Genomic DNA, 17,654 nt, shown 5'->3' with positions numbered 1-17,654 from the left:
AGATGGGAGTGAATCCTGCTTCCTCTCATGCGCAGGGGCAGCACTTTTCCAATGGAGCTAATTCTGCCCAATCTGCAACCTGTCTCCAGTGCTCCTGGCACTGCCTGGCCCAGGAGGGCTGGTGTCCAGCAGCTCTCTGCCCCAGCACAGCTGGTTTTGGGGGAGAGCAAGTAGGAATTCGGGGAGGGAGGGGAGGGTCTGGACCCTCTTAGCCCCCGGGTGGCTCTGTCAGTAAAAAGTAGAATGAGACTTGCACCCATCTACCTCTTGCATGCAAAGCAAGCACTCTACCACTTGAGCTAATTCCCCTCCCACGCTAGAGCCAGTCTTCTTGGAGACTCTTCCCTTCTCCACAGGGACGTCTGACCTCTAGGTCAGTCAGTCGTGGGAAAGGAGAAGGCTCCAAAAAGGCCTCAAGGGCAACTCTCAAGGAGACTCCCTGCAGCAAAGCCATGGGGGGGTCTCTGAGATGGCCCCTGCCCTGCAGCCTGTCCCACCTGGCCATTGTCATGGACTCTCTGTGAGGTCATCACCTCCCAACCTCCTTTAGCCAATAAGCTGAGGGGCTGCAAAAGGCCCTTGTGATGTCACTGCCACACCCACCCCTGCCCTCCAGGGCTAATGTCCTGCCCCAGGCAGCCCCTTTGCCTGGCTGAGCTGCTCCCAGGGGTGAAAGTGACACATTTCTTACAGGGCCTGTTCTATTGGGCACCACCCCTTGGGCGGGGGGAGGTTCAAGGGAGAAACGAGGGGGGTTTCAGTAAAGCTACATGTGAATGGATCCATCTAGCAGACCCTGCCAGCCACACGCACAGGGGGAGGGACTCTAGTCAAGGAAGCAGCAAATCCCAGGAAGGGCTGGAAGTGAAGGGAGTTAATCAGATGGATGTCCATCCTGGCAGGAACAGAATCCGGGACTAACCCAGTCAGGCCGGTCCCCAGTAACCCCAGACAGATGTGCACATCCACACGCTGGCAGCAGCTGTTGTGGGACTCTGCAAATCCACCACTAGACCTGAGTCCCCACATGCCAGGCAGCCCAAGGGAGGGCTCTGGGGTCTCAAGCAACCAGAGTCTCAGGCAGGGGTGGAGGGTCTCAGCAAACCGGGCTCTCAGAGCACAAAGGGAGTTGGGGGGCTCGTTGCTGGGCTGTGGGGTGAAGCAGCAAACCAGCCCCCTGCTGTGGGGCCTGTGAGTGTTGCTGAATCTGGGCCCCTGTGTCTGGACAATGGCAAACAAAAGGTCTGGGGGCCACACAGAGACCCCACTGGGCTGAGCAGGAAGTGGCGGAGATTTTGCGTTGTCTTTGCCTGTGGGCTTGTCTGTCTGCAGCCTGGAAACCTCCTGGCTGCTCAGACCTCTGGTCAGAATAACGGAATAATCCTCAGAAGTCAGAATAACGGAATTCCTGTGTAGACGCTCCCATTGTTATTTCAGAATAATGGCCATTATTCCCACGGAACACTGCTGGGTAGATGCAGCCTCAGAGAAATGCTGAGCAAGGGCTCCTGCAATGTCATGGGAGAGAGGGAAATGAGGTCACTTCTCTAGATACAAAATGGTGGATGTGTCAGGAGTGGGATTTGAACCCACAGCTCCATTCAGAGACCAGAAAACCCAACTGAGTGAAGGACAGACACTTGAGCGTGGCACCTTAGACCACTCGGCCATCCTGACTCCCATGCAAACACCTTCAACCGCAGTTTTCTTACATGTGTGAGTTGCTCGGGGAGGCGGCAGGAGCACCTCTCTTTCCCCACCTAACAGCCGCTCTACAGCACAGCTGGGTTTATCCCCACTCATCCTCACCTACCGTTGTGGGGTGTTGTGCAGGGAGCTGACAAGAAACGGAAGAGGAGAAACCGCTGGCCGGCAGAACTGAGGCTTGGGATTCTCCTGTGCCAGGGAGTCTGAGTCTGTGTCAGTGCCCTTGGGGATCCTGAGTTGTGCGGCTCCTGGGTTTGTTGGCTCCAGACCAGGGGTGTCTCTTCTGCAGGGCTGTGCTTGTTCCTGGGGCTAACGCTTATCCCTGTGACACACTGGCTGTGTCTAGACTGACAAGTTTTTCTGCAAAATCAGATGATTTTGCGGAAAAACTTGCCAGCTGTCTACACTGGCCGTTTGAATTTCCGGAAAAGCACTGATGATCTCATTTAAGATCGTCAGTGCTTTTCCGGAAATACTATGCTGCTCCCGTTCGGGCAAAAGTCTTTTTCCGAAAGACTTTTGCGCAAAAGGGCCAGTGTAGACAGCACAGTACTGTTTTCCACAAAAAAGCCCCGATTGCGAAAATGGCAATCAAGGCTTTTTTGCAGAAAACCGCGTCTAGATTGGCCATGGACGCTTTTCCGCAAAAAGTGCTTTTGCGGAAAAGCATCCTGCCAATCTAGACATGCTTTTCTGAAGTATGCCAATGTGGACATAGCCACTTTGTGCAGGGACCCTTCCTCTTTGTGCCACAGTACGTGTCTCGGATGTGGGAATGAGGAAACTGCCTCAAGGAGACATGTGCCCCCCCCCCCCCCAGTGTTCTGCTTGAGACCCCGGAGCCAGCTAAGCCACGGTGCCCCCCTCACATACTGGTGTAAAATTCTACTTTAAGGTTCCAGACAACACCTTTGACTCCCAACATGCAGCCATTTCCCTCCAGCCTTCCCGCCCTGGCGGTGTCTGGCTCCCTGGGCACAGAAAGCTACAGCTCTGCGGGCAGGGGGCTTTGGCCTCCTTGCCCATGGGATGCTGTTGCAGGAAGGGCTGCTCAGCAGGGGTGGGGTTCACCTGTCAAAGAAGGGAAGAGTATTTGGGTGCAGACTGGCTAACCTAGTGAGGAGGCTTTAAACTAGGTTTGATGGGGGCAGGTGACCAAAGCCCCCAGGTAAGTGAACAACATGGACACCTGGGAGATGGGCCAGAAATGGGAGAGAGCAGGGGCTGTAACTGCAGAGATAAAGGAGCAACACAGAACCACTGGGAAGAAAACTCTAATCTGTGGCTTAGATGCTGGTACAGACACACAGGAATGATGGGTAATAAGCAGGAAGAAGTTGGTATCACAGGGACTTGGTGGGATAACACACGACTGGAATATTGGCACACAAGGGTACAGCTTGCTAGGGAAGGATTGGCAGGGAAAAAGGAGTTTCCTCAGCTATGAAATCATGCACACACTGGGACTGAGGTGGAGAGGGACACAGGAGACAGACTTGTCAGGAGCCTCTGAGGGTACGTCTACACTACAGCGCTAGTTCGAACTAACTTAGTTCGAATTAGTTAATTCGAACTAAGCTAGTTCGAACTAACGCATCTAGAACTAAAAACTAGTTCGAACTAGCGTTTTGCTAGTTCGAACTAGCAAGTCCACATTGAGTGGACTCTGAACAGGGCTTAAGGATGGCCGGAAGCAGTGCCGGCAGGGCATAAAAGGAGGACTTAGAGCATGGAGATGCTGTCTCAGGCTAGCCGAGGGCTGCGCTTAAAGGGTCCCGACCCCCACCCCGGACACACAGTTCTAAGGGGTGCCCCGCTTGCAAAGAAGTTCTGGCTTGGAGTGCCCTGAGTGCCCACACTGGGCACATCACACCACTCGGCCATCAGCCCAGCTGCACTTGCCGCAGGCTGCCATCTGGGGAGAGGGAGTAATTGGGGGGCTGCAGGAGAGCTTCCATACCCAGAAGCCCGCAGAGCCAGCCCAGTCCTCCCCATCGGGGGCTCGTACCCCATTCCTCCCTCACCTCCTTCCACTTACCCTTCCTTAGCCCCCCTTCTTATTGATGTACAAAATAAAGATAACGTTTCTTCCAACATTGACTCTGTCTTTATTGAAAAAAAACTGGGGGAGACTGGGAAAAGGAGGTGGGAGAGGGGAAGAGAAAGGCTGGGAGAGGGGAGGGCAACTAACATGATCAGGGGTTGGGAACAGGTCCCAGATGAAGAGAGGCTACAGAGACTGGGACTGTTCAACTTAGAAAAGAGGAGACGGAGGGGGACAGGATAGAGGTCTCTAAAAGAAGGGGTTGGGTGGAGAGGGTGCATTCAGAAAAGTTCATCCTGCGTTCCCATAAAGAAGGACTAGAGGACACCAAAGGAAAGGAATGGGTAGCAGGCTTGAAACTAGTAAGAAAAAGTTGTTCTTCTTGACAAAGCAAATAGTTAACCTGTGGAACTCCTTGCTGCAGGAGGCTGTGAAGGCTACAACTAGAACAGAGTTTAAAGGGAAGTGAGATAAAGTGATGGAGGTTGGGTCCATGGAGTCCTATTAGCCAGAGGGTAGGAGTGGTGTCCCTGCCCAAAGTTTGTGGAAGGCTGGAGAGGGATGGCATGAGACAAATGGCTTGGTCATTGTCTTCAGTCCATCCCCTCCAGGGTCCCTAGGGTTGGCCGCTGTTGGCAGACAGGCTACTGGTCTAGATGGACCTTTGGTCTGACCCAGGACGGCCATTGTAAGCTCAGGGCTCAGGGTCGGGGGTCTCAGTGGACCCCCTTGATTTTCATGCACACCTGCTCCTGGGTGGCCAGGCTGGCAGCTCTCCTGCCCTAGACGGCCACTTTCCTGTGCCTAGTGCGGAGATCGTGGACGAGGTCCACGATGTCCGCACTAGCCCAGGAAGGTGCCCGCCTCTTGCGGTCCAGGGCAAACTCCCGGGAGCCGCCAGCCTGGTCCCGGCAAGAGGGGGTGGGCTGGGGGGCATCGGGTGGGTGGCTCTGTGCCGTGCCAGGTGCAGGGTCTGCTAGCTGGGTGCTGGCAGGCTTGCACCTGGCACGGGCACCGTAGCCAGCCCGTGCCCCTTTAAGGGGTCCGGGGCCGGGAGGGGGGCATAGAGTTTCCCTGGTGTTGGCCAGAGTGGCCACCAGGGAAACCTGGGGAGGGCTAGCCTCCCACTAGTTCGAACTAAAGGGCTACACAGCCCTTAGTTCGAACTAGCTAGTTCGAACTAGGCGTTAGTCCTCGTAAAATGAGGTTTACCTAGTTCGAACTAAGCGCTCCGCTAGTTCGATTCAAATTCGAACTAGCGGAGCGCTAGTGTAGCACCTATTAAAGTTAGTTCGAACTAACGTCCGTTAGTTCGAACTAACTTTGTAGTGTAGACATACCCTGAGTGAGGTTGCAAGGGGTTTCTAATCAAACTCCTTGGCCACCACTGCTGTGGGAGACCGATCTCCTGTACTTGTATGTGAACAAAAAAGTTGTTACTTACACTTTGGCCAACTCAGTTTGTGCAGGGCAAAGGAATTCTCTCTTAATTCTGTGCCCTCAGGAAAGGACCAACCTGCAGGAGGCCAGGCCCCCACCTGGGTCTCCAACCCAAACCCTGAGAGCCAGGCGTTTACAATCCAGACAAATCAATGTTTGCTGCACTTCTCCCTCCCCTTGGCGGTGCTAAAGCTCAAGGCCAACTCCCCAGGCCAAGCAGCTGGGGGAGATGTGCATGTCAGAGCCTCTCCCCGGTGAGCTGTAGCCTTCTGTGCCCAGGGAGCCAGACACCCCCAGGGCTGGAGGGAAATGGGGAATGGCTGCACTTTGGGAGTCAAAGGTGTTGTCTGGGACCATAGAATAGAACAGTTTCACCAAGCTTTCCAAGGCAGGCACCATGGCTTAGCTGGCTAAAGCACCTGTCTAGTAAACAGGAGATCCTGGATTCAACTCCCAGTGGTGCCTTGTGGTGGACTTTGTTTACTTTTTCCTATGTCTTTCTGGCCTCTGACACTCCAGCACTCGGGCACTTGAGCCCTTCAGCCAGATTCAGACCAGAACTGTCAGAGTCTCTCGTGCTCATTGAGGGGGATTCTGCACTTGCTGCTTTGGGAGCCAGGGTCACATTGCAGAGCTCCCCCAGGGATGTCCCACGGTGCCACCAGCGCAGCACCAGCTGCTCTCCCTGCCCTCAGCAATGTGGCTGCATTTTATACTTCCCCTCCAATGACAACTGCCCATTCCCTGCCAGCCCCAGCCCCTGTGGGACCCCCAGGAGCAGCGTGAGCACCAGTGCGGCTCCCTGCTGAGGCTGCAGCTGTGGGAGACAAGCCCCTGGCTTTGGGAGGGAGACGAGATGTCAAGGTATTGAGTTTCGCCCATGGCTAGTGTGGGGTGACCCACACTCTGGGGGCAGCTGGAGGTGCCTCCTGAGAGCTGATTTTCAGCCCTTCCTGTGTTTCTGGCTCCTTTCAACAGCTTGAATCTGTCATCTAAAAGTCGAGGAATGTGTATTTGGAAGAGGGAATTTCTGCCATTTTAGTGCCACTACTGTGGCCTAATGGGCAATGCATTGGTGTCCTAATGACAGGACTGTGGGTTCAAGTCCCATTGAAGGTGGTAGTTGTGATGTTTCCTAGTAGGTGCAAGTCTCTCTGGCTGCCTTCTTGCCATGTTATCTGTGAGATGTTTGAACACTGGACAAGTGTCCCCTGGAACTGCCATTTCCCCCCAGACAGGACCCCTCAGTAGCTAACACTGGTGTTAGGCGCAGACAGGAGGAGAGTGTTTCTGAAAAGCTGAGGTGTGTAAAGTGAGGTCACTTGCAGAGATGCAGTTGCTGGCTTCTCTGGATGGGCCTTTGAACCTGTTACCCATCAATACCTGCCACCTCTCACCCCCCTGCCAGCACCCAGATAAAAGGCCAGTGCACAGGGAGCACTGTTCTTGGCACGAGTTCTTGCTCAAGAGCACATCCACGCTGCCATGCAGTTTGGTCCAAGAGGGTGAAATAGCTCAGTGGTTTGAGCCTTGGCCTGTTAAACCCGGGGTTATAAGTTTAATCCTTGAAAGGGCCATTTAGAGACATCTGAGACAAACCTGTCAGGGATGGTTCTAGGCCCTGCCATGAGTGTGGGGACTGGACTAGATGACCTCTTGAAGTTCCTTTCAGCTCTATGAAATGGTTTATCTCCTGATAAAAAGCATCTGTGGACACTCTCTTGTGCAAGAAAGTTCTAATGGCTGTTTTAGGTACAAGAAATCCCTCTTGCCTGTGCACACTGCCTTCTTGTGCAAGAAGCCCTCTTTTCCAATGGTTTACTGTCCATTTTCTTGCGCAAGAATGCACATGCAGGGTAAACACTCGGCTAGTTTTTGCATAAGAACAGCCATTCTTGTGCAAAAAGCCTGCAGGATAGACATAGCTGTGCAGTGTGAAAAAAAATCTCACAACAACAAGCTCAAACCAGCAGGTCCCACTGAGATTTGAACTCAGACTGCAGGATTCAAAGTCCTGAGTGCTGCCCCTTACACCATGGGACCTACACACTGACCTCTTCATGGGCATTGGGGACACTCAGTTTTCAGGCTGGCCTCTGCACTCCTGGCTTTCCTCCTGCTGCTTCATCCCTCTGGCTTTGACTAAACGGCACATTTCTTTTGGAATAAGCTGTCCTTGAATAGTGATTCCAAAATAGTTTATTTCGAACAAGCACATCTACACTGCAGGGAAACCTCAGAATAGTCTGAGGCAGGCTCCCCAGTGTAGACGAGCTGTCTCAGAAGAATAAGTTAGTATGTCCACAAGAAGGGGCTAGTTCAAACTAGCAGCAGTGGCGCAGCTACACAGGCCTTATTTTGAAATAGCTAATTTGGAACAGGCATTATTCTTTGTAGAATGAGGTTTGCAGAAGTCAGAATAAGCCGTCTGTTACTTCAGAATTATTTCAAAATGACGGAATTGCTGTGTAGACTCTTGCATTGTTATTGTGGAATAACGGCCATTGTTCCGAAAGAACTTTTGTGTGTGGACAGAACCTGCACAGCCCAAGAAATGTGATTGGCAGCTCCTCCCCACCATTGTTTTGTCAATTGCAGTGCAGGGTTCTGAAGACATGGACCCAAGGTAACCACCTTGGTTGTCTTCTGCTAAGGCCAGGCTGGAGGGAAAAGAATGGCTCCTTTGAGCTGGAGTTGAACCCGCAACCTAAGGATCACTTGCCAAACACACACTACAGTCCTCTGCTCTGCCAGCTGAGCTATGAAAGGGTGCCTGAGTACATCTTCTTTGGCCAGGTTGTCCTTTCTGCAAGTCTCAGGGCAAGAGGTTCCCCCAAGTATATGGCATTGCTGATGAGGGGCAGAGGTGCACAGGTGCTGTCACAGGTACTTCACATGCAGACAGACCCCCTGAGTGAAACCTGAGCTAGATCCATCCATGTCACAGCAAAAGGAAGAAAGTTGGGTTCTTCTCATGTGTCTTCTTTGTTCCAGAGTCTCTAGGGGCGCGGAAGGGTCAGGTCTACAAAAAAACAAACCAATTGAATGAACCTTAGTCTAGAAACACCCCTGAGGGTTTCCTTCTATCTTTGGCCTGGAAAGGTCATCTGTAACAGTGTGGTTCCTCTGTAACCCTATTGGAAGGCCTGTAGCTATTCAGTAGGTCTAAACTAAAGCTTTCTTCTGCAGCCAGACTCAAGAGCAGCAGCAATTAGCTGTAAAGCCTGGAGTCACATGCTCACATTCCAGCTAAATGACACTGAAATAGTGTCACACTAGGCTGTGAGAAGGGGATCCTGTCCTAATGGCACCCACTGGTACCAGATAAGAAACAGACCTCAAGATGGGTAGAGAAAATTTAGTTAAACACCGTTTTGTCCGGCAAGAAACTGCTTATCAATAGTTGTGGTTGTGCAATGGGCATTCTATGATTCTTGTCCTCCCTTTCCTATTGTTTGTCTGTGTGGTCGGTGTCTGGTTTGGATCTGTTTCTGTCTGCTGTATCATTAATTTTGCTAGATGTAAATCAACTAAGGTGGTGGAGTATGATTGGTTAGATAAATCACAATAGTATCTTATGACTGGTTAGCAAAATTATACTAAAGTAATTGGTTAAGATATTGCTAAGCAGGACTCAATTTTCACTATATAAACTGGGGTCCAAGAAGGAGACCAGCAAGAAGAACTCACCTGTGAAAGAGCCTTCAACCAGAGCTTCCAGGACACCTCTGCACAAGCCTGAGTAGGGCAACAAGGTACCCAAGCCCTGAGACCCCCAGCTCAGAGTAGAACATGTCTGTCCCATCAGAGAGGGCACCTCAAGAACCTGTGTTTCTATAGGGCTTTGAACTAAGGAGCTGCTGCTGTATGTTAAACAAACACAGTGATGGCTACACCACAGAGGCTTTTCTTTCCTCAATTTAAACTTGGGCAAATATTCTGTTACTAACTCTTTAGCCAACTCAGCTTGCTGAGGGGGAAGGAATTCTCTCTTGTTAATTCTGTGCCCTCTGGAAGGGACCAAACCCCCCTCCCCCGTCCCAGGGACTCCAACCCAAACCCTGAGACCCAAACCCTGCCCTGGGGGAGCTCTGCAATGTGACCCTGGCTCCCAAGGCAGCAAGTGCAGAATCCCCCTCGGCAAGCGCAAGAGGCTCCAACCAGCCTGGTCTGAATCCAGCTGAAAGGCTGGACGGCCCCGCTGCTGGAGTGTCACAGCCCCTGTCAACCAGCCCTGTGTTTGCCCCGTCTCTTTAAAGGAAGGGCACGGCAGGGCCCACACACCCACCAAGAGTCTCAGGCACGTCTCTCGCACCCAGCTGACCATGGAGCAGGTCTCCATGGCCCATGTGTGATACCCAGGGGCTCTCTCCTGTGAGCCCCCCCAGGGGAGTCTCACACAGAGGTCTTGGGATCACAAGCTTCCTGACACTCTCATCATGCAACAGGGGCAGGTCCAGCCTGGTCTGTAAAAGCTGCTCTGGAAATCAGAGAGCAGCTGAAAGTGACTCCAGTGGGATTTGAACCCACAACCTTGGAATGACTAGTCTAGCTCACACTAATAGCTACAGTTTCAAAGTCCAAGACCCTGACTATTGCACTGCAGCTCACAGCAACAGCAACCCTCATCTCTTCACTCTGCTTTGCAGCAGGGTAATTGCTGGGCTAGAAGAAAGGGAAAAGCTGAACCAGAGGAACACACGCTCCCCCTCCCACACTCAGACCCCCCATACCCAGCCTCCTGCCCAGAGCCTCAGCTGTGGCTTAAACCTGGTTCCAGGGAGAAGAGGCCAATGCAAACAGCCCCATGGCAGTGAGGGAGTCAGCACGTCGGTGGGTGGGGCAGAGAGCTGGGGGCAGATCTTGGCTCTAACTCACTAGGCGACCTTGGCCTGTTCAGTGAATCTCTCCCTGTCTCCATGGCCCTGTCTGTACAGCAGGGACAGCAACACTCACAGCCCCACAGGAGGGGGCTGGTTTAATGCTTCACCCCACGGCCCAGCAATGAGCCCCCAACTCCCCCTGTGCTCGGGGAGCCAGGTTTGCTGTGTGAATTCTGTGGGGCAGGTGCCGTCAGCCCTGGGCACCAGTTTCCCCTGCCCTCTGGCACTGCTCAGATCAGAGCTGAGGCGGCTGAGTGGTTCAGGTTTTCAAGTAGAAGCCAATAGACTAAGCAGGTCCACAAAATCCACTAGTTCTGCTGCCCCAGAAAAGTAAATGTGACCCTCAGTCCTGCCTGTCCCTTCCCCTCACGCCATGGGGCTGGAACGCCAGAGGAGTGAGGTGTCTGAGTTGGGGGCCACATCAGAGAGGGCTGGGGGCATTTGGAGGAGGTTTTTTGTCTCTCACTTTTGTGGCCCCTAATTTTTCTGTGGGTCAGTGGCCCCCAACCCAGAAAAGGTTCCCCGCCCCTGCCATAAATAAAGCAACATTGAAACCTTGTGTGCTGCCCGCAATGTTTTCTTTTATTTAAAATGAAGTTTGATCAACTAACATGAGACAGTTCAAATGCTCAATCATTTAATGATTTAAATGAAACTGTTCTCCCCAGCTGCAGCCCTAGCAACATGGCTGGGGTGTGATTATGTCATTAGTGGCGAGTGTCCATTAGTAACCAAGAGTCCATGGAAAGGTTTGGGGCGGGCAGGGGCTCAGCAAAGGGGTGGGGTCTTGGGGAAGGGACGGGATAGATCCTGGCTTGCCCTGACATTTAAAAGGTGACCTTTGGGACATGTGGCCCCCTGAGCAGTCTCTGATGTTCCCTGCATGAGCCCCAGAACCAGCCCTGAGTGAGGGGGGCAGAGGGGAGCAGCTCACACATGCCAAGGGGCTGGCTAGGGGCAGGACATGAGCCTGCAAGGCAGCAGTGACATCACAAGGGCCTTGTGCAGCACCTCAGCTCATTGGTTGGGAGGCAGTGACCTCACAGAGGGTCCATGGCAACAGCCAGGTGGGACAGGCTGCAGGGCTGGGGCATCTCAGAGACCCCCATGACCCGGCTGCCTGGAATCTCCTTTGTGAGGTTTCCCCCTGAGGGCAGGAGGAATTGAAGGTCCCATCTGGGAATGTCTCTGTGGAGATTTCCCCTTTCCCCAGGCTGCAGTGGGAGGAGCTAGGGCAGGCAGGGGTACAGGAGGGGCGGGCACTGAACTGAAGAGAGATCTGGGAGAAGCAAGAGGAAGGGCTGAAAACATCCAATGAGAATGGGATTTGAACCCCTGCATGCAGCGCACAATGGATTAGCAGTCCATCGCCTTAACCCCTCGGCCACCTCATCTGATCTACTGGGGTTTGTTATCAATTACCCAAAGCCATCACTGCCAGGAACCTTTGTGCCACTCGCTGGCTGGCCAAGGACATCCAGGGCTGGAAGGTTTTGGCTTTTCACAATGTTCCCTGGGCTGTTGTACAAAGCTCAGCGCTGGTAACAAACCCAAACACCCCCTGGCTACACCTACCCTGCAGGCTTCTAACACAAGAACTGTTTTGTGAAAGAGTTCTTGAACAAAATGTCTTGTGCAAGAGCATGCCCAAACTGCCATGTGCTTTTGCGCAAGAATGTCCGTGGCAGTGTGCACGCTCTCTCGTGCAAGAAAGCTCTGATGGCCATTTTAGCCAAGGGGGTTTCTTGCATGAAAAAAACACTCTTCCCCATTCATACTACCTTCTTGTGCAAGAGCTCTTCCACAAGAGCGTTTATTCCTCATGGGGAGAGGAATAACTTTTGCACAAGAAGCCCTTTTCCTTCATTTTGCCATATATTTACTTGTGAAAGAACGCGCGTGCAGTGTAGATGCTCCTCAAGTTTTTGCACAAGAACGGCCATTCTTGAGCAAGAAGCCTGCAGTGTAGATGTAGCCCCTGGGTGCCCAGAGACGGGCTGGCTAGTCACAGTCTGGTTTGAACTCGAACCCCACTCCCGACACACCCACTTCTTTCCCCATAAGGAACGGCCCCATTTCCATCTCTCCAGGGACAGGAGAAGGGCTCGGGCCTGTTCTCTGCAAAATGCTCAGCCTCTTTCATTTTCTGCAGGAACGAGTGGAATCCATGCACCCTGTTCCCCAGTGAGAGGTATGTGTCCTCTTCCCCCCTTTCCACAGACACAGCAGGCTAGGGGGCTATGAGCCTCCAGAGGCTCCTTCCTACTTGGCCTCCCACAAAGCTGGGGTGAAAAGTTGCTAGACCCCAGCCCTCCTGGGCCAAGCCATGGCAGAGGTAGCAGGATTCACTCCCATCTTCTCCTGCCTGCGCCCTGGTGCTGATGGGCCGGCCCCTTTCCTGCTGCCCCAACTCTTATTCCCACAATGCACTTTGTGCAGGGGCCATTGGTCACACAAGGTGTGTGGCTGGGAGCCAGGACTCAGGACCCTTCCCCAAATCCCCCCTCTGACCCGCTCACACTGTCTGGCTGCCTCTAGCACGGGCTGAGCTCAGGGGCCAGGTGGGTGACCTGCCCTACAGCTGTGATGGCATCAGGCCCTTCCCGCCTGCCTGCTCAGTCTGGAGATGGAGCTCCAGTGGCCTCAGACACCCAGCAAGAGGAACAAAATTCTCTTCTTTGAACCTCAGGGAATAGAAGCTGAAGCCTCTAAACCTTATAACAACCAGCTGAGCCCCAGCAGGTCCCACTGAGATTTGAACTCAGATGGCAGGATTCAGAGTCCTGAGTGCTGCCCCTTACACCATGGGACCTGGGGTGGGAAAGTGCAGTGGGCACCTCTGACTCTCAGCTCTCAGACTGGCCTCTGCTCTCCTGGCTCCCTCCAGCTGCTTCATCTCCCAGGACTCCCTGTAAGAAATGTGTCACTTTCACCCCTGGGAGCAGCTCAGCCATGCAAAGGGGCTGTCTGGGGCAGGGCATTAGCCCTGGAGGGCAGGGGTGGGTGTGGCAGTGACATCACAAGGGCCTTTTGCAGTCCCTCAGCTTATTGGCTAAGGGAGGCTGGGAGGCGATGACCTCACAGAGTCCATGACAGTGGACAGGTGGGACAGGCTGCAGGGCAGGGGCCATCTCAGAGCCCCCCCATGGCTTTGCTGCAGGGAGCGGGGGAGAAGGTAAATGTCTGTGAGCTAATGATATTAGAGGTGATAATTGGGGAAGCTATCTTTGTAATGGGTAAGATAACTAGAGTCTTTGTTAGGACCCCGCCGTAAAGTGTCAAATTTTAGCATGAATAACAGTTCAGAGGATTCCCTTTAAAGTGCAGTTTTAAAAGGCTTTTGAAGCAGGATGCAGGTAATTAAGTCATTGAGATAATGTCCCTTCTGAGTTAAAATGGCAAGAAACTGGTTTTTTTCTGTATTTTGTTTCAGCTACCCTAGACTAACATGGCTACTTTTCTATCACTATTTTAAGCTGCAGTGATTCATGAGAGCCCAGCTAGACATTCAAAGTTTGTGGGTTCAAGTCCCACGAGTGTCACTTTAGCTGCTTTCTCATTTCCAGGGCGCAGCTTTTACAGAACAGGCAATCCTTAGGGTGAAACTGGGGTGGGCTTGAGTCCAGACAGTTCCCAGCAGACCCCAGTGAGGATGGAGGGAAGGGCTGGTTCTTACGGCTGGGGCTGGGAGTTGTTCTGAAAGGCTTCAGGTGCCATTAGATCGTTTTATCCCTCCCTGTCTCCTCCCAGTGCTGAGCAACACTCAGGCTATGTCTGCCCTACACTGCTCTGCTAGGAAAAGCTACGCAAATTTCAAAACCCAATTTGTGTAGCTTTTTCTTCTGCTTTTTGGGGGGGGGGAGGGGAAGAGGCTTTTCTGACATTTGGCCTGTTGCACTGGACAAGTCACACAAGGGAGGCAGCAGGCAGAGCCAGCCCAATACACCAGCCTCCCAGGGCAGGGGAGGCCAAGGCACAAGCAGCTGCCTGGCCTAATTTATCTGGCTTCCCCAGGTTGGCACCCAGGGGCATTATCAGCTGACGTTAGCTCCCCCCGTCACATGAGCATTGGGCTCATCAACAGGCTGGTCAGCAGCAGCTGCAGTTACCTGGGCACCGCAATAAGAGAAGACCCTGTGTTTCTGCCTGGCTTTGAACCAGGGACCTTTTGCATGTTAGGCAAACGTGATAACCACTACACCACAAAAACACATTTCAAGGGATGGAACTTGTCTGACTATTCTGTTCCTGGCTCTTTCTAACACCCTGCTCTGCAGGGAAGGGGATGCTCCTTGTGAACACTCCACCTCTTGTTCTCAGGGAAGCGCCTAATTTCCTCACCAGCCCCTTGAGATTTGTAGCTCAAAGCTGGAGCTGCTGTGGAAGGAGGTGAAGCTACAGAAGCTGACGGGGGACAATCAGCGGGCGGAGGGTTATTTTTTCTCCCCCCCTGGGCTGTTGTGGCTAGAACTGAGGAGAAGAAAATCCTCTTCCCTTCTCCTCAGAAGATGGAAATTGCAGTTGGTTCTCTCTTTGGTTCTACTAAAGCTTGACCCCAGGACTAGACTTTTCTTTCTAAAACCCTGGTGAAAACTGAGAGACAATTGCTCACAGGCTGAGAATGTGAGTTAATGAAGGGCACCACCCAGCATCGGGCTTGAACCCATGACCCTGAGATTAAGAGTCTCATGCTCTACCAACTGAGCTAGCCAGGCTGCCTGTGAAAAGTTTCCTAATATCCCATCTCAGGGTAACAGGAGCCAGGTGTTCTCCACTGCCTGACTCAAGGCTCTTTCTTGCCCCTAATGTGGGGTTCTGGTCTGTGGAGAGGTTTGAACTCGAACCCCACTCCCAACACACCCACTTCTTTCCCCACAAGGAACAGACCCATTTCCATCTCTCCAGGGACAGGAGAAGGGCTCTGGCTTGTTCTCTGCAAAATGCTCAGCCTGTTTCATTTTCTGCAGGAACAAGTGGGATCCATGCGCCCTGTTCCCCAGTGACAAGTGTGTGTCCTCTCCCCCCTTTCCACAGACACAGCAGGCCAGGGGGCTATGAGCCTCCAGAAGCCCCTTCCTACTTGGCCTCCCACAAAGCTGCAGTGAAAAGCTGCTAGACCCCATCCCTCCTGGGCCAAGCCATGGCAGAGGTAGCAGGATTCAGTCCCATCTTCTCCTGCCTATGCCCTGGTATCCCCCAGGTGTCCATGTTGTTCACTTACCTGTGGGCTTTGGGCACCTGCCCCCATCAAACCTAGTTTAAAGCCTCCTCACTAGGTTAGCCAGTCAGCACCCAAATACTCTTCCCTTCCTTGACAGGTGAACCCCAACCCTGCTGAGCAGCCCTTCCTGCAACAGCATCCCATGGGCAAGGAAGCCAAAGCCACCTGCCCACGGAGCTTTCTGGAGCTTTCTGTGCCCAGGGGGCCAGACACCGCCTGGGCTCGATGGCTGGAGGGACATGGGGAACGGCTGCACTTTGGGAGTCAAAAGTGTTGTCTGGAAACATAAAGAGCCATTTTAAAGAGACTTTGGAGGAGGGCACCATGGCTTAGCTGGCTAAATCAGCTGCCTCATAAACAGGAGATCCTGGGTTCAAGTCACAGTGGTGTCTTGTTGTAACCTTTGCTCACATTTACTTATGCCCTTCTGGGACACAGAAGAGGCCTCCCCTGGCCACCCATGGAACTGCTGGTTGAGGAAAAGGCTGATTTGAGAGTGGTATTGGGAAGAAGGAAACCACAAGCCTGGAGCCCCTGCAGAAGCTGCTGGCACAGCAGGGCTCTGACTGCAATTGCTGGGACAGGAGAGCCAGCACCACAGGCCCTTGTGATTCCCTCAGGGGGTCAGGGCCTAGAGAGCCTGAGGGTGTAACCTCTGCAGCTCCTGCAGCCATAGAGAGTCAGGGTCTGTGGGCATCAGGTGCTTCTCACCTGTTGTTCCTTCTTCCAAACACCCCTCCCCGATCAGCCTTTTCCTGAACCAGCAGTTCCATGGGTGGCCAGGAGAGACCTCTTCCATGTCCCAGAAGGGCATAAGTAAATGTGAGCAAAGGTTACAACAATGCACCACTGGGAGTTGAACCCAGGATCTCCTGTTTATGAGGCAGCTGATTTAGCCAGCCAACCCATGGTGCCCTCCTGGAAAGGGGCTTTGAAATTGTTCTACTTTATGGTCCCAGACACCCCCTTCCCATTCCAAAGTGCAGCCGTTCCCCATTCCCCTCCAGCTCTTGCCATGACTCAAGGCCTGCGCAGCCCAAGACATTTGATCCAAAACAGAACTGGATAATTTAATGCAGGGAAGGTCAATCAATGGCATTTAACCTGGATGGACAGGGCTGGTGTATTCTAGAAGCTGGGAATGGGCGACAGGAGGGGTCACTTAACAATTCTCTGTCCTGAGGATTCCCACTGGGCAATGGAATTGGCTGCTGTTGTGAGACAGAATCCTGGGCTAGTTGGGCAACTGGCATGGCCCAGTCTGGCTGTTCTGATGTTCTGTTTGGTTTCTGTTCTTGTCCCCTCTGGGCAATGGAAAATGTCCTGAAGGGGACAGAAAATGGCCTGTGAAAGGCAAGGGTAGCTAAGGAGAGAGCCATGTTCATGTGTCCCTGGTGGTCTAGTGACTACCACTTTTACTGCTGAGGCCTGGGTTCAATTCCCAGTCAGGGAAACCAGCCTCATCTGTATTAATGAAATCTGCCAAGTCTTTGCCCTTTCCCATCACAGGGAGGGCCAGTGGGCTGAGGGAGGGGAGGGGCTGGGGTGCCAGAGGCAGGCTCTGTCTGGGAGACACTCCCAGCAACCAAGCACATTTCTCAGGCAGCCCCTTCCCTGCGCAGGGGGTACAGGTCACACGCCTGGGTGAATAAGAGCTTGTGGGGACTGGCCAGGGCTTCAAGCAGGCAGCTCCCATTGGCCACAAACAAGCTGGGAGCAGGGACCAGGCCTGAAGCCTTTTCCTCTGCAGCTGAGAGACACAAAGGGCCCAGCAGCCCCTTCTCTCAGCTGTGCGTGGGGGCAGGGCGAGCAGGGAATCTGCCTGAGGCTTCTTGCTGCCATGTTGGGTGGCTTCATGGGCTGGATCCAGCCCGCTGGCCTGTATTGCCCAGGCCTGGCTTAGAGGGACCCTTGGCTCTGGGATGTGGGGGAGGGGCGCTGTGGAAAGGCCAGTCTGGCCTTCCTGGGCAGGGCATGATGCCATGCGGCAAAACATCCTGGACAGAGAATTACAGGCCAGACAGGCCTCTTATCATAGCCAAAGTAGCTCAGTGGGGAGAGTGTTAGACTGAAGAGCTAAAGGTCCCTGGTTCAATCCCAGGCTTTGGTATGCTCCAATAGGGGCTAATTACTTCAATTTGATGGTTTTGCTTAGAGCTGTTCTCACAACCTGCACTGCAGGAGAAAAGGGGAGATGAGCTGCATCCTGGGGCTCTTCCTGCTTTCTCTTGGCCCTGGGTCTCTATCCTGCCACAGGGCAGGTACAAGGGCTACAGTTGGGGGGAATCAGGTGACACCACAAAAAACACTCCCTGTTGGCGGTGCTGGAACATGGCACCACATGAGCATGTTGCTAACA

General features: G+C 53.1%; 4 non-coding genes across 4 annotated transcripts; 1 reads left to right on the top strand and 3 right to left on the bottom strand.

The window, feature by feature from the left end:
• Positions 1 to 5,582: 5,582 nt before the first annotated feature.
• Positions 5,583 to 5,656, top strand: TRNAT-AGU (transfer RNA threonine (anticodon AGU)). The gene has a single exon. It is a non-coding gene; the product is annotated as a tRNA-Thr (tRNA).
• A 1,506-nt stretch (positions 5,657 to 7,162) lies between these two features.
• On the bottom strand, positions 7,163 to 7,234 carry TRNAQ-UUG (transfer RNA glutamine (anticodon UUG)). The gene has a single exon. It is a non-coding gene; the product is annotated as a tRNA-Gln (tRNA).
• Positions 7,235 to 12,814: 5,580 nt separating this feature from the next.
• TRNAQ-CUG (transfer RNA glutamine (anticodon CUG)) lies at positions 12,815 to 12,886 on the bottom strand. The gene has a single exon. It is a non-coding gene; the product is annotated as a tRNA-Gln (tRNA).
• Positions 12,887 to 14,211: 1,325 nt separating this feature from the next.
• On the bottom strand, positions 14,212 to 14,284 carry TRNAV-AAC (transfer RNA valine (anticodon AAC)). The gene has a single exon. It is a non-coding gene; the product is annotated as a tRNA-Val (tRNA).
• Between the last annotated feature and the right edge of the window lie 3,370 nt (positions 14,285 to 17,654).

Source organism: Pelodiscus sinensis, chromosome 19 (genome assembly GCF_052426305.1).
Source record: "Pelodiscus sinensis isolate ZL-2025 chromosome 19, ASM5242630v1, whole genome shotgun sequence".
NCBI classification, from domain to species: Eukaryota; Metazoa; Chordata; order Testudines; family Trionychidae; genus Pelodiscus; species Pelodiscus sinensis.
The sequence above is the reverse complement of the archived record's forward strand: the minus strand, read 5'-3'. Positions and strand labels throughout refer to the sequence as shown.